The 16,132-nt window shown below is 45.8% G+C and overlaps 2 long non-coding RNA genes across 2 annotated transcripts in view; one reads left to right on the top strand and one right to left on the bottom strand.

Moving 5' to 3' along the window:
- The window catches only part of LOC308587594, a 272,764-nt gene that overhangs the window by 90,666 nt on the left and 165,966 nt on the right, over positions 1-16,132 (top strand). The window lies entirely within an intron of this gene.
- LOC308587538 overlaps positions 1-16,132 on the bottom strand; it is a 462,158-nt gene that overhangs the window by 364,259 nt on the left and 81,767 nt on the right. The gene's annotated exons all lie outside the window — the stretch shown is intronic.

Raw genomic sequence — 16,132 nt, 5'->3', positions numbered from 1 at the left:
ACGTCAAAGTGCAAGTAGATAAATAGGTACCACTCCAGCGGGAAGCTAAATGGCGTTTCCGTGCGCTGCTCTGGTTCGCCAGAAGCGGCTTAGTCATGCTGGCTACATGACCCGGAAGCGGTACGCCAGCTCCCTCGGCCAATAAAGTGAGATGAGCGCTGCAACCCCAGAGTCGGTCACGACTGGACCTAATGGAAAAGTGGGACAACCTGGAATCAAATCAGAAACCAGGATGGCTTTTGTAAATCCAGGACTGTCCCTGGAAAACAGGGACACTTGGAGGGTCTGTTATTTCCATTTTATTAATCAAATATTTCAGTGTCATTTCATAACAGAAGTGTCGGATATAAAAGCAGCAGCTTTTTTATATTAAAAAATATAACATTTTTTTAAAAATACACTTTCATATGCTAAAACAATTGGGGGGGAGAGAGAGAGAGCTAACACGTCGCAAAGCGAGGGCAAAAGGTCCTTGCTGACTTTCCGTAATTGAAGTTTGAGATCTTGGACCCTAAGTGGAGCATTTCTCGCTCCTGCTCCATGTACTTTCCCTGATGTCAGGCCATTTCCCCAAACCTCCCCCTCAGCGTTCTTCTTTTATTAATAACACTGCTGGCCCTTGGCCTCTCGTCCGCTCTCCCCTCCAGCGTTCTGCCCTGGACTGTCTGGCTGGGGGCAGCCCAGAGCTGCTGTGGAAATTAGTCATACAGAATGCATTCTGTGGTAACAGCCACAGTTGTAAACCAAGACCTGCACGCGTAGGCTGCTCCAGGCCCCCGCGGGCCCCTGTGGCAAATCATAAATCTGCGCTTCCAGGAAGATTTCAAAACTTTTCTTTTCTAAGAAGGAATGCTAATTAGCCGGGACTTGATAGGCTGAGCCCTTGCCCCTTCCTTTACCAGTCCCCCCCCTATGTAAAAAAAACCAACAGCAACACACCTTTATATGCCTAGTTCATTGCAGCAGATGTAGGCACGGGGAAAGGCACATTTAACAGCAGTCAGTTTGGGATTTATGACACAATACTGAGGCGGGTTGCTGTTTCGCTTGCACGGCTAGCCGCTGAGGGAATGGGAGAGGAAAAAGGGATCGGTGCAGCAACACAAGCGATGCATTTGCTGCATAGAATCATAGCTACCCAGAGTGGCTGGGGCAACCCCGTCAGAGGGGAAGGGTGCATATAATAAAATATTATTATTATTATTATAGTCCAACCCCCTGCAATGCAAGTCTCGCAGCTGAAGAATCTCTGGAGAGTCCACCACCTTTCATTCAAAGGTAGTTTTCATACAACACGCTATCACCTTGTTGAGCTGCTGCTGCTGCTGCTGCTGCTGCTGCTTCAAAAACACGATTTATCGATGGACTTGCCTAACATCCAGGACAAAGCACCTCCTTTCGAAAATTCTGTCATTGAAATCCTGGTAATGGCACCCCTATTCTCCAATACCACCTCCAGTGCCATGAATTGGTCAATGGCAGGGCTTCTTCCCCAGACAGAACTAAGTTCCGGCACCTTTGAGGTGGACGTCATTGCCATTATAAGAGAAGGAGGGTGGCACTCATGGTGAGCTCCAGCCCCTCTCTTTTTCTAGGAAAGGGCACTGGTTTCTGGCAGGGGCGAAAGAAGGCTAACCAGCACCCGGTGCGGGGTATGGGGCAAACCGCCCAGCGGTGTATGCGCGTGCACCGTACGTAGCAAGTGCAGTACGTAGCAGCACTACGCATGTGCTGTAGGGCGGTTTGCCAATGGCAGGATCCTCTGCTCGCAGCTGCAGTGGCGGTGGAGGGATCCAACTAGGGATGTGTTCCTAATTCTGCTTTGATCCTGCCAAGGCCAACCCTACTGTTAGACAGTGTGAGGCATCTGATTCAGGTGACAAATCCTGGTGGTACCACCACCACCCGCCCCCAAAGTTCTCTTAAACTAGTCTGCTCTGCACCTCTCCGCCATGAGCGGAGGATCGTCTGCAATGCGATGGTGGCAGCTTACTGTTATGTACTGAAGTTCTCACCCTGGGCCAGCAGGGGGATACTGTAGATAGTTTTCACTCAGGTCCACATATGCAAATAAGGGATTGAAAGTGACGTTCAGTGATTGGATAGTTACAGAAAGTGGTTACTGTTGCGTTGTAGTGGAGCTCTATATAAGCAGGCTGGCTGAACCCTTCAGTTCAGTTCTGTTCTGGCCTGTGAATAAACAGAAGCTGTTTGAAGAATAGCTGTGTCATCTGATATTTTCACCCACAACTTAACACTTACACCGCCACACCCAGGGGCAGCGGAGTGAGCCCCCCACAAGGTGCCTTCTTGTCACCCCCCTTAGAGATGGCACCCAGGGCAGACCGCCCCCGCCCCCCTTCCTTCACCACTGGTTTCTGGATACAGCCATGATTTGGCCAGCTTTATAAAGATCATAAGGTGATTCGCACTTTCTGAAAAAAGATGAGAACTGGAATGCAGCCATTCTTTGAGAGTCGATATTCTCTAGATTTTGCAATGTTGCCAAAGAAGGGGTGATGAGAGTTGTGGTCCATCTGGAAGACATCATATTGGGGGAGGCTGTTCTAAACTATTCAACGTCAAATCGGCAGCCACAAACTGCCCAGAATTCATGTAAGAATTGCAAAAGGGTTTGGGGCAGGCTGGATTGTTTCGTGGTATTGTTTTCGCAACCTCTGAAACTGGCCAACTTCACCACCTTGGATGGGATATAGTTCCAGGGTTCAAGGGCACCATTAAATGTTTATGGAATTTACATATATAACAATAAAATCCAAATTATCTGGGTGCCAAAACCCCTTTAATGGTAACCTTACAGGAATCACAATGGCAATTTCACAATCAGGCTTCTTTGGCAAAAAAGAAAAGAAAAGGGGGGAGTGGGTGCTTCAAGGGGTTAAGCAATATATGCATGGAGGCATGGTGATTTTTAAAACACCCTTAAATATATACAAAGAGAATGTTTTTTAAGAAATGGCTTTTAAAAAGCTGATTAAGAGTAATGACCTTTCTCTCTCTCTCTCTCTCTTTTACAACATGCATCATGAGCTTACGTAATTGGCAGTAGATAACGTATCAGCCTCCCAGCACGTCCTTGGTTTGGCAACAGAGTAAATTGAAATATTTGCTCACTGGAGAAACAATGGAGCCTAATTACCCTGAAAATGGTTCCAAGCCCAAAATCCTGCTGCCCATACCAGACTATTGTTTTGTTATTATATTTAATCCTAACCCACTGCAGTGATTTATCCTGATAGAGCCATCTGCCAGAGCAGAAGAGTGGCAGTTGATTCAGTGAACTAGGAAAGAAAGACACACACAAATACACACATGATGGAGAAACGTACATTCCATTTGCTCAGCAGCAGGGATGACATCCAAGCTTCATTCTTCTGTTCTTCTAACTCAGGGGTGGGGAACCTCTACGGTCCTCCAGACCTCTCTATCTGTCCCTTGAGACTCTGCACAGGCCACACCCCTTTCCTGGTCCCACTCCGCAGTCTCTTCTATTGGTTTTACCCAACTGGAATGCGTCTCTGAGCTGTGATAATACTTCTTGCCTGCCTGCCCTGGGCAGAGAATGGCATGTGTCTGACTCAGTACTGCAATAACTCAAGGACCGCCTCTCCCCATATGAACTGACCCAGACCCTGAGACCATCCTCTGGGGCCCTTCTGTCGGATTTCAAGCCTTATCAGAGGAACTGGCCACTCTCCAGGCACCCGGCTTGATCTCCTTGTTGACCTCCCTGTCTGCGTTTCCCAGCAGGATACAGGCTAGGTCACAATCGGCGATCCTCCTCAAGCGTGAGAAGAACACACCACTCTTCCCTGCTCCCTACCTCCCCCAGGGAGGGGAAAGAGATAGACAGAAATGTATTTACATGCCTTTATTTCTGTCTTTGCAGCATTACAGAGAAACGTGTCTGCTCTCTTCAAACACCAACAGCAGAGAGACAAACTCCACCTCCTGTACTTCCTGTACAGGTCAAATGACACTCTGAGCTAACATCCGGTGCTCAGCACAGTGAATAGACTGCCCCTTTGTTCTCACGGTACAGTCCCAAACATTCCCATAATGTTTTGCTTTCCAGCCAGCTGCAGCTCGCTGCTGCATTGCTCCTTTTCCGTAACACCTTCTTCATGTGTCTCCTCCACGCGAGGTCTGGAGGGTGGCAACAGGAGAACAGAACTTTTGTGCAGTGGCTCCCCATTTGTGGAATGCCCTCTGCAGGGGAATGCATTTGGTGCCTTCATTATAAACCTTTGGGCACCAGGCAAAAATGTTCCTCTTCAACCAGGCTGAGTAATATTCTATGGCCTTTGTGGGAATAATAATAATAATAATAATAATAATAATAATAATAATAATAATAATAATTTATTACTTATACCCCGCCCATCTGGCTGGGCCTCCCCAGCCACTCTGGGAAACTCGCAACAGAATATAAAAAACACGATAAAACATCAAACATTAAAAACTTCCCTAAACAGGGCTGCCTTCAGACATCTTCTAAATGTCAGAAAGTTGTTTATTTCCTTGACATCTGATGGGAGGGTGTTCCACAGGGCAGGTGCCACTACTAAGAAGGCCCTCTGCCTGGTTCCCTGTAACCTCACTTTTTGCAGTGAGGGAACCACCAGAAGGCCCTCAGAGCTGGACCTCAGTGTCTGGGCAGAACGGTGCGGGTGAAGACGCTCCTTCAGGTATACTGAGCCGAGGCTGTTTAGGGTTTTAAAAGTCAGCACCAGCACTGTGAATTGTGCTCAGAAAAGTGCTGGGAGACAATGTAGGTCTTTCAGGACTGGTGTTATATGGTCTTGGCAGCCACTCCCAGTCACCAGTCTAGCTGCTGAATTCTGGATTAGTTGTAGTTTCCAGGTCACCTTCAGAGGTAGCCCCACATAGAGCGCAGTGCAATAGTCCAAGCGGGAGATAACCAGAGCATGCACCACTCTGGTGAGACAGTCTATGAGCAGGTAGGGTCTCAGCCTGCATACCAGATGGAGCTGATAGACAGCTGCCCTGGTCAAAGCATTGACCCGCTCCTCCATGGACAGCTGTGAGTCCAAAATGTAGGGTTTCCTTTCCTTTCTATTTTAGTTTAACTATCTATTTTATTTTATTTTATCCTGTATTTTTATCTTGTGAACTGCCCTGAGCTCTTTCGATGAAGGGCAGTATATAAATTTTATTATTAATAATAATAATAATAATGACCACACCCACTTTGGCCATGCCCACCATGAAGAGTGCCCTTTTCTTGGTCACCACTGGCCTGGTTTTAGGCAGCAGAGAAGGGCTTCCAGTTATGAACAAAATGGGCAGCCAAGCTCACAGAGGAGGAGCTAGTCCTTGAGGGAGCCAAGTCCCAAGCTGAATAGGCCTTTGAAGTTTAAAAGCAGTAGTCTGAATTATGCCCAGGAACAATTGCCCAGTGAAGAACCATTCCCAGCCAGCAAGCTAGATGTCACTGTATTCTGAACTGATTTGTAGTTTCCAAGAAGTCTTCAGAGGCAGCTCCACAAATTCATGGCAGCCATCTAACCTGGGTACGGTTAAGGGCAGTCCACCTCTTTCTGTCCCTTTTTCATTACACAGCACATAGTTAAAACATGCAGTTCGCTCCCACAAGGTGGGCCACCAACTTGGATGGTTTTAGAAGAGATTAAGCTATCAATGGCTACCAGCCACAATGGGCGACTTCTACCTCTATTGTTGGGGGCAGTAAGCCTCTGAATACCTGTTGTTGGGAATCCCAAGGAGGTGCTGCTTGTGGCCTTCCCAACAGCATCTGATTGGCCACTGTGAGAACAGAATGCTGGACTAGATGGGCAATCGGCCTGATCCAGCAAGTTCTTCTTGTGCTCTTATATTATTGTTGTTGTTGTTGTTGTTGGGTGGCTCCCAACAGAACACCAATAAGAATATTGAAAAAGCAACAGGGGCTGCCTTCAGATGTCTTCTAAAGGTCAGATAGTTGTTTCTTTCCTTGACAACTGACGGGACGGCGTTCCATAGGGCAGGCGCCACTACCGAGAAGGCCCTCTGCCTGGTTCTCTTGCTCTAACACCCAGGGTGTGGCATCGAAAGTAGGTCCCTAAACTGCAGGCTTAATCCTTTAAGAATACTGCAACCGTATTCAGAAAAGGTTGAAGACCACCTCGTGGTGGCATATGAGGCTCCCCACCCAACTAGGGATGTGTCCCTAATTCTGCTCTGATCCTGCCAAGGCCAACCCTACTGTTAGACAGTGTGGGGCATCTGATTCAGGTGACAAATCCTTGTGGTACCACCACCACCCACCCCTAAAGTTCTCTTAAGCTTGCCTGCTGCAGTTCGCAGGTACAATGAAAGATGCAGTCCACAATGCTGAGGTGAGATGTTCCATTCATCATTTGTTGAGTTTTATGAGGACAGGTTGTTATTATATTACTTACAGTGTGGCTGAGATAAGTGATCCCAGCCAATACAGACTTCAACTGGCAGGAGAAGGGATGTTTCTCATGTGTGGGGGCCCTGCACATTACTCCTCAAATAGTTATTAAAGCACCATTTACAAAAACACTGGATTTTTATCCAGCTCCCCTGGATCATGAAAGTGACCATCATTGGAAGCAATTGGATGATTAACAAGATTAGAACAAGATAAATAAGTTGCATAAACTCCCCACAGTCACCGAGGGTAAATAAAATGTTCCGTTGTAGCTGCCAAAACCGCACTGACAATCAATCGGCAGCTGTCCACACTACGTAAATATGCCTTTCCTTCAAAAGATGTGTGGAATGAGAGACTTCTGCTCTGACCAACCACGCAGGGGAGAGGCCAAATGTAAGATGGAGAACTGGCCAAGTCCGAGAAAAATAATAAAGATGAAGTTGTGTGCATGATTTAAAGATACAGATTGGGAATTACCCTTGTTTTATGTACCCTAAAGAAAACACGAGATCGTTCCAATGGAAGCCTGTGCTCTATCGCCCCGCAAGAAAGTGCAACAACATTGCCACTTCCGTTGTAATTTGTGAGGATGTCTGATCAAGCGCTCTATGTGAAGCTACCCTTCTGCCTGGTCTGCAAGCTCCCGCTGGTGCTGGACTGTTGATGGACACACTACTAGCTCTGGCACGAAATTCCAGAGCTTGAGAGCTTGCACTGGCTGCCCATCTGCTACTGAGACAGGTTCAAGGTTCTTGCATCAATGTACAAGGCCCTTAACAACAGGGGTCCAGGACATCTTAAGGACGGTCAGACCCTTGTATATCCCTGCTGGATGACTGAGATCTTTGGAGAGTCTCTGTCGGTGGGCCTCCGTGGCTCAGCTGCACAACTCATAAGGACCAGAGGTTGTGCAGCATTCATAAGAACATGTGAGATACCTTCTGGATCAGGCCAAGGGCCCATCTAGTCCAGGATCCTGTTCTCACAGTGGCCAACCAGATGCCTTTGGGAATTCAGCGAGAAAGACCTGAGCTCAAGAGTGACTCTCCCCTGTCGTGGTTTCCAGCAATTGGTATTCAAAAGCATTGCTGCCTCCAACTGTGGAGAGAGAGAATTGCCATCATGGCTAGTAGCCTTCAATAGCCCTCTCCTCCATAATTTGTCTAATCCACTTTAAAAGCCATTCAAGATGGTGGCCATCTCTGCCTCTTGTGGGAATGAGTTCCCTAGCTCAACTATGTGCTAAGTTCAGAGTTGTGGGCCCAAGACTGTGGTTCTCCATCTTGTCTGAAGTTAGACAGGCACTCTCCTTGGTGAACTTCAGGGGCTCAATAAATACTTTCTTATTCCAAGCAGGCATTTTAAGGTAGCGTTCAGGTTTCTGTTTGTGTTTATGGTGAATTTTTATTGCATCATTCTCTATGGGTTATTTTTCTTATGTACCCCACCTAGAAAGACTAATGATTAAGTGGTATATAATTGCCTTAAATAGGCAAATAAAAGGAATAAGTTGTTGCAATGTCAACAGCCAGGTTAAGTTGTAGCAAGGGTTGAAAAGAAGTTGGAGGTTGCTCTGCCCCAGTATTATCTCTGTATCTCTGGAGACTTGCCAGAGTCCAAGCTCAACCCACCTGTTGAAGCTGGCTTTGGGGGGATCAGCGTTAATTCAACTTCAAATTATATTTTAATACAAGTGGAATCTTCTTCTGCTCCCTGCTCCCTAGAGGGGTTGTGTTTTGCCTCATTCCACATCGACGGCATGAATGAGGCTTTTGCAATCCTTAATTCGCCCTCCATGAGAGCTGGGTCAACCAAGGATCACATCGAATCCCAGAGATCAACTCATGGAGGTCTTCAGTGTACCAACAATAGAAAACAACAACAACAACAATTTTATTATTTATACCCTGCCCATCTGGCTAGGTTTCCCCAGCCACTCTGGGCAGCTTACAGAATATATAAAACATAATAAAGCATCAAACATTAAAAACAGAGCACTGCAGCCATGTGAGAGGGGCCTCATAGCTGACTGGGGATTTGAAGCCAGGTCTCTCTGTCTGATCCTCTGTCCGCTTCACCACACCATTTCTCCACTGGGTCCAACAGCACAAGGCACTGGAAAGTCCCTTTGCCGGAGGGTTTGAGCCAAGATTAGATTCCACAGGTGCTAATTGGAATTTAAGAAAATGTCATTCAAAAGATGAAATGGAGGGACGAAAGGAAAAAAGTGGAGAGACCAGTTGCTGCTATATTGCTGGGGATGTGCATAAGAACATGAGAAGAGCCTGCTGTATCAGGCCAAAGGTCCATATAGTAGAGCATCCTGAGCATCTGGGTGGCTCCCAACAGGATATTAAAAGCACAATAAAACACCAAACATTAACAACTTTCCTAAACAGGGCTGCCTTCAGATGTCTTCTAAAAGACAGATAGTTGTTTATTTCCTTGACATCAGGTGGGAGGGCGTTCCACAGGGTGGGGGCCACCAACAAGAAGGCCCTCTGCCTGGTTCCCTGTAGCTCCACTTCTCGCAATGAGGGAACCGCCAGAAGGCCCTCGGCGCTGGACCTCAGGGTCTGGGCAGAACGATGGGGGTGGAGACGCTCCTTCAGGTATACTGGGCCGAGGCCATTTAGGGCTTTAAAGGTCAGCACCAACACTTTGAATTGTGCTCGGAAATGTGTTGGGAACCAATGTAGGTCTTTCAGGACCGGTGTTATATGGTCTCACAGTGGCCAAGGAGATGCCTGTGAGAAGCCCACAAGCAGGAACAGAGAGCAACAGCACTCTCCTCACTTGCAATTCCCAGCAACTGGAATTCAGAGGCATATCGGAGGCAACAGTGGAGGCAGAGAGAGCACAGTCATCCTAACCTGAAATAGCCTTGTTTTCTGTGAATTTGTCTAACCTCTTTTGAATCCATCCCGGTTGGTGGCCATCACTGCCTCCTGAGGGACCGGATGCCATGGTTTATGCATTACCTGAAGAAATACTTTTTGTCATGAACCTTCCAACATCCAGCTTCCTTGGCTGCTCCACGTTCTGGTATTATGATGGAGAAAAACCTCTCTCTATCCTCTTTGCCCGCCCTGCGCGTAACCTTATATACCTCTGCCAAGTCACCTCTTACGCAACTTTTCTCTAAACGAAAAAGCCCCCAGTGTTGTGACCTTTTCCTCACCCCGGTGCACCCTTGATGGTTTTGGCTGCCCCTTTCTGAACACATTTCCCAGTTCTACCATACCCCTTTTGAGGTGAGGAGATCAAGTGTGTATTGGCAGGTATGGACCTGATCAACAATCTGTCTGGGAGTGGGATGTGTATATCATATATTTTTCTAATAAACTGGATTCAGATTTCTTTTTTATAATTCAAGAGAAATGCCTCTCACCTATTTAAGAGAGTTGCATTACAAAATTCAGCAAGCCAAACAACAACAACAACAAAATCTGCTATGAATGACAGCAGTTAAAATCAACGCTGTGCCAAAGCCCTGTCCTTCAACTGCTCAATAAGTTTTATTCCCCTTTGAAAGCGGGTTCTCTTTTGCTGTCTCTATCTCAGAGCCCTGTATAATTTATCATTTTATAAAAGATGCACGGTTGACCTCACCTTATTCTTGCAAGGTGGCTATTGCTACCCATGTATGTCTGAATCCACATGCATATCGACCCCCCGTGAGAAACCCAACACACACTTTTGAGTTGAAATAAAAACTTTGCACACAAAACATGTATCAAATGCATGTATACTATTAGCCCTTATCCCCAGTAAAGAACTGTTCACAGCAAGTACTAACAAAAGACTGGTTTATTAAATGGGGAAAATGAAAGTATGTTGTTTGGACAGAAAGTTACAAGGTAATCATAAGTGTTGTTGTTTAGTTGTTTAGTCGTGTCCGACTCTTCGTGACCCCATGGACCAGAGCGCGCCAGGCACTCCTGTCTTCCACTGCCTCCCACAGTTTGGTCAAACTCATGTTGGTAGCTTCGAGAACACTGTCCAACCATCTTGTCCTCGGTCGTCCCCTTCTCCTTGTGCCCTCCACCTTTCCCAACATCAGGGTCTTTTCCAGGGAGTCTTCTCTTCTCATGAGGTGGCCAAAGTATTGGAGCCTCAGCTTCATGATCTGTCCTTCCAGTGAGCACTCAGGGCTGATTTCCTTCAGAATGGAGAGGTTTGATCTTCTTGCAGTCCATGGGACTCTCAAGAGTCTCCACCAGCACCATAATTCAAAAGCATCAATTCTTCGGCAATCAGCCTTCTTTATGGTCCAGCTCTCACTTCCATACATCACTACTGGGAAAACCATAGCTTTAACTATACGGACCTTTGTCGTAAGTAGTCAGCAAATAATCCTTATTACTATTTGAGTTGGAGGGGGATAGCCCAAGGGTGTCAAAAGGAAAAGAAATGGAGAGAATTCCCTGTGCGTAAGAAAGCAGGTATGTTTCTGGAGATGTGCATTGAGGCCCAGCGTGTGGCTCTGGGACTGGAATGCACATTGGGGCCTCTGATCCACAACCAGAGGGGAAACCAAAGCAAAATCGAAGGATTCCACAAAGACTGATTCTGTGATTTGAGCCCCAAAGGAGCTGTTGACCAACTTGGGCTGAGGACTTCATGGAATTCCAGGACAAAGAGCTATGCAGGCAACCGCACGGTGTGGGTTTGTCTTCAGGGGACTGTTTATTGATTTTCTGTACAGATCCTTCTTGCAAGTTTTGTCATTGTTCTTTTGAAATGCTGTTTGGTTGGTGATTTTTGCATGTTTGTGGTGATGGGAACTGTTTGGTTTTCAGGAATTGTTCTGATAACTCTGTTTGTGTTTGTGTGTGTGTGGTGTGGTATGGTGTGGTGTGGTGTAGTGTGTGTGGTGTGTGTGTATACAACTGTGTAGGACAGCAAGCGGCAAGAATGTGTGTTTTCGAAAGCTGTTTGTGCTACAGTGGCACAAAGGGAAGAATGAGAAACGCCTTCAGGCAAAGCAGCTCTGGCAGTGAGTGTAGTATCCTGCCTTAAACATGTCAGAACCCCCTTAACTTAGGCATGCCAAGTGTTGAAACTTGTGGATACCAAACTGTGACTGGGTTTCTGCATAAAGAAAAAGAGGAAATACTGAAGAGATCATGATGTTACGAACTGGCCTGAGACCTACATGTATAGGGCGGTATACAAATTTAATTAATATAATAATAATAATAATAATAATAATAATAATAATAATAATAACAACAACAACAACAACAACAACAACAACAACAACAACAACAACAACAACAACTTACTTAAAAGGAATAAGGTGTTACTGCACTGGTGTTGGGGTAAAAGTGCACCTATGCTTAGCTTTCTGTTCTTGATGATGTGTGTTTTAATGTCTTGGTTAACTTCTGTTGCTTTTCTACAGGGAAGCTGTTCTTCTGTTGATTGTACATCTGGGGACAGATATCTTGTTCTTGGAGGGAGGGAATATTGAGAGTTGAGGGGAATCTAATGGAAGATCTCACTGTTCAAGTAGCCAGGTAAGGGCCATAATGGGCCGTTCATATAAGAAAGGAAGCTGCTCTGTGCCAGAGTGCAACTGGGTGGAACCTCCTCCCTCACCTGGCTAGTAGTGATGATGATGATGATGATGATGATGATGATGATGATGATTTATTTATACCCCGCCCATCTGGCTGAGTTTCCCCAGCCACTCTGGGCAGCTCCCAATCAAGTGTTAAAAACAGTACAGCATTACTGTAGGATAAGAGAAGGATGAGAGCCAAGAGTTGTGTGAGAGAGAGCTGGACCAGACCGTGCCAATTTACCTTCACAAAATCTATAGTTTCAATACATTTTGGGGACTCGCTAACTCCTATGCAAAAGGGAGTTGGCTTGTATCCCTGTTCAAGTGACATTCCTTTGAATTCCTTTGATTCCTTTGAAATGTGTTTGTTCCTTACGGCTTACCATTGTATTGTTGCGAAGAGGTGAAGAGGGCAACCTTCTAAATTTGGGGGGAAACAAGTCTTATCTCTGTGGTTCCCACGTCATAAATTGAAGCCCCAAAGTGAGCATCCTTGTTTGTTGAAGCCAGAGTTCCTGTGGAGAAACCGATAACCAGTTGTTGTTTTTCCTGGGAACTAAACAATTTTATTGATCTGGTCTTCCCTGAAACTGCTAGGTCAGGAAGTCCATTGCCTTCCATGTCACAAATTGTTAGAAACAGCACTGAAGGGTCAGAGGTAGTTCACAAGAGGCTAATTTTAAACATCTTTTTTTCCCCAAACTAGACTAATAATCCTCATCGCTGAAATGGGCTAGGTAAAAATCAGGACATGTGCCACTCATGGTGTGCTGCTTTCCATGAAATATTTATCTACTACTCTGCAGTCTCCCCAGCTGCTGGCACTTCCTGACCTGAAAAATCCCCATGCGAGAAGTTACTTCCTGATTCAAGGTGCCATGCTCTGTACCTGGAGCATGGAATGCTGGGATACCAGGCACCTGACATTGGTGCAGTTGCTGCTTTTGTTTTTAAGGAAGTTCTTCCAATTACCTTTAGGGGGGGAAAGAGCACTGGTTTATATAAAAGTTAAAAGGCTTAGCAGTGAGCAACTACCATGTGCACAATAGGCAGCCTCCCCACCTGCCTGTGTTTTAGGGAAGCCTAGCTGAGGATGTCATGGGGTTTTCAGGAAACACAGGCACCCAGGGAGGCTGCATTGTGAACCAGAGAGATGATTTCTAGAATGAATTAAAGGCTGTTGTGTTAGGCTGTTGTGTTATATCCACATAATATATTGCAGCAAGGTATGTGTATATTTCTCTTCTAACATCCAACCTAATTTATTCAGAAATGATGCTTCTGAACACTGGTTGCTGGAAACCACAAGAGGGGAGAATGCTTTCATGCTCAAATCCTGCTTGCTGGTTTCCCACAGTTCAGCCACTGTGAGAACAGGAGGCTGGACTAGATGGCCTGATTCAGAAGCGCTCTTCTTATGTTATTCTGTTCTTATCCTGCCCTCCTCTCCCAGGAACCCAGGGTAGCTAACAAACATACAATTTAAAAAAAACAACAAAGCAGAAACATTCTAAAACATATTAATACATTATAAAATTATTATTGAACAATTTATTTATTTCATAAAATATACAGACCCTTCAACTGTAAAAAAAACCAAAACCTCAAACCGGTTAACAAAAATATATAGTTAAAAACAGTGCTTTTTTCTGGAAGGGACACAGGGGTACACATACCCCTAAACATTTTGTGAATCTAAGTTTGGCCTCATTGAGAGGCGGTATTTCAATATGAGTAGGAAAATGAGAGCACCCTTAAACATTTTTTTTAGAGGAAAAAAGCACTGGTTAAAAACATTTAAAACCAGTTATAGTTGCAAACATACTTCCATCCAGTGATTTCAGTTACTCTTCGGTCACCAAATGCTACGGAAAACAGGAATGTTTTCAAATTCTTCCTGAAAGTTAATAATGTTGGGGACAGGTACACCCCACTAGGCATGGTGCACACAGACAGACATGGGGGGGGGCTGCAACCCTGTGTTCATTTACCTGTAAGCCCCACAGAACTCAACAGGACTTACTTTCTGAGTGGAGATGCATAGGATTGCACTGGATGAGATGGAAGAAGAAGCAGATTAGAAGCATTCTGCCTCTGACAGTGGAGATAAAACAGAGCCGTTGTGGCTCATAGTCATTGATAGCCATGAATTTGTCTAATCCTCTTTTAAAGTTATTCAAGTAGTGGCCATCAGTGGCTGCTGTGGAAGTGAGTTCCACAGTTTAACCATGCACTACGTGGGAAAAGTGCTTTCTTTTGTCTTTCCCAAAACTTCCAGCATTTGGCTTCATTCAATGTCCACAAGCTCTAGTGCTTTGAGGGAGAAAGCTTTCTCCGCTTTCTCCATGCCATGAATTATTTTATAACATTCTATTGTTTCACCTCTTGTTGTTGTTTAGTTGTTGTCTGACTCTTCGTGACCCCATGGACCAGAGCACGCCAGGCACTCCTGTCTTCCACTGCCTCCTGCAGCTTGGTCAAACTCATGCTGATAGCTTCGAGAACGCTGTCCAACCAATTCGTCCTCTGACATCCCCTTCTACTGTGCCCTCCATCTTTCCCAACATCAAGGTCTTTTCCAGGGAGTCTTCTCTTCTCATGAGGTGGCCAAAGTATTGGAGCCTCAGCTTCACAATCTGTCCTTCCAGTGAGCACTCTTACTCTTTTCTAAACTAAAAAAGTCCCAAGAGCTGCGGCCTTTCCTGATAAAGGAGTCTCTCTCCATCCTTTTGGTCATTTTGGCTGCCCTTTTCTGAACCCGTCGACCTTCGAGGATGAAAGTAAATTGTCACATGAGGACAGTCAATGCTCATACTGGAAGGAGAAGCTGGGATCATCTGGAAATGCAGGGGGGACAAATCCACGAGTACTGTAGTGGAGAGCAGACCCTACCCAGCATCGTAGCAAGCCATTCAGGCCCCTTTATTGGCACGCATGCCCTGTGCCCAGAGGCAGGGCAAGCCACCCGCGGGGCTGGGCAAGCCGGGGGAGGATGCTCCATGGGGCCTCTGAGAAGTTTGCCTGCCTCCTCCCACTCAGCTGCCCTACAGCTGAGAGGGAGGTGATGAGCAGACCGTTTGGGGCAACATGGAGCCTACAGGCACCCGAGCCACCACATCACTCCCAGGAGAGGCGCATGGCTCAGGCGCACTGCAGGCCCTACGGTGAGTGCCACCCAGAATTTTGTCACCCCCCTCAGTAGTGACACCCAGGGCGGACCGCCCCCACTGCACCACCCCCTTGCTACGCCCCTGACCCTGCGTGCTCCCTGAACACCACGCAGCAAAGGTGGAATACGTGAAAATAATACACTTGCGCAAGCATTCCCATGTTGCAAGAGCACACATACGCAAGTGTGAGTGGCATTCTGCCTGAATGGCCTTGCAACATTTATTCCAGCATGATTTGAATTAAATATTGTCTCTCTGGCGGTTTTCAAAACTGCTGCTGTTTGCTATTTAAAAAGTATTGCTTTGTTATCTTTGCGGGTGTGTTGTTTCAATCAGTGTAATTCTCCTTGAGGGAACCCGTCAGGAAAAAGAAGTCAGTATATAAACCGTAGGGAAACATACTGAAATAAAAGAGAAGCATGTGACCCTTAAACCCACTGGAAAATTAAGGATTTGGATTCATGCTGCAATACTTCAGTGGCTCTGTTGGTGAGAACTAAAGTATAAGCACACACCATTGTTGTGTGGTAGCTGTTTGGGTGAATAAATTAAATGCTCTGGTGGGCTCAGTGAAGTCCCTAGTGGGCATCTGCCCACATGGCAGAAATAAACAGCATATATATATACACACACACACACACACACACACACACACACACGTATGCCCTGGCGAGAAAGTTCTTTAAAGAGATAAGAAGTCGCAGTCAAAGAATCAGCTACTGGGACTATTCATTTTACACCCCAAAAGCTCTGTAGAAAAAGTATTTGGGTTTTCAAAGATGTCTATCTAGACCTAAATCTCATTTCTATCATGAAATAATTTCTAGCTACATTTCTTTCTTTTCATTTGCTTGATTGGTTTATAGGCTGCTATTCCACATTGAGTGGCTTAAAACATTTGAGGATATCAGAAGAGCCTGCTGGATCAGGCCAATAGCCCATGTAGCCCAG

This window comes from Podarcis bocagei (assembly GCF_964188305.1).
Source record: "Podarcis bocagei genome assembly, chromosome: 1".
Taxonomy (NCBI): Eukaryota; Metazoa; Chordata; class Lepidosauria; order Squamata; family Lacertidae; genus Podarcis; species Podarcis bocagei.
Note: the sequence above shows the minus strand (reverse complement) of the source record. Positions and strands in the feature narration are given on the sequence as shown.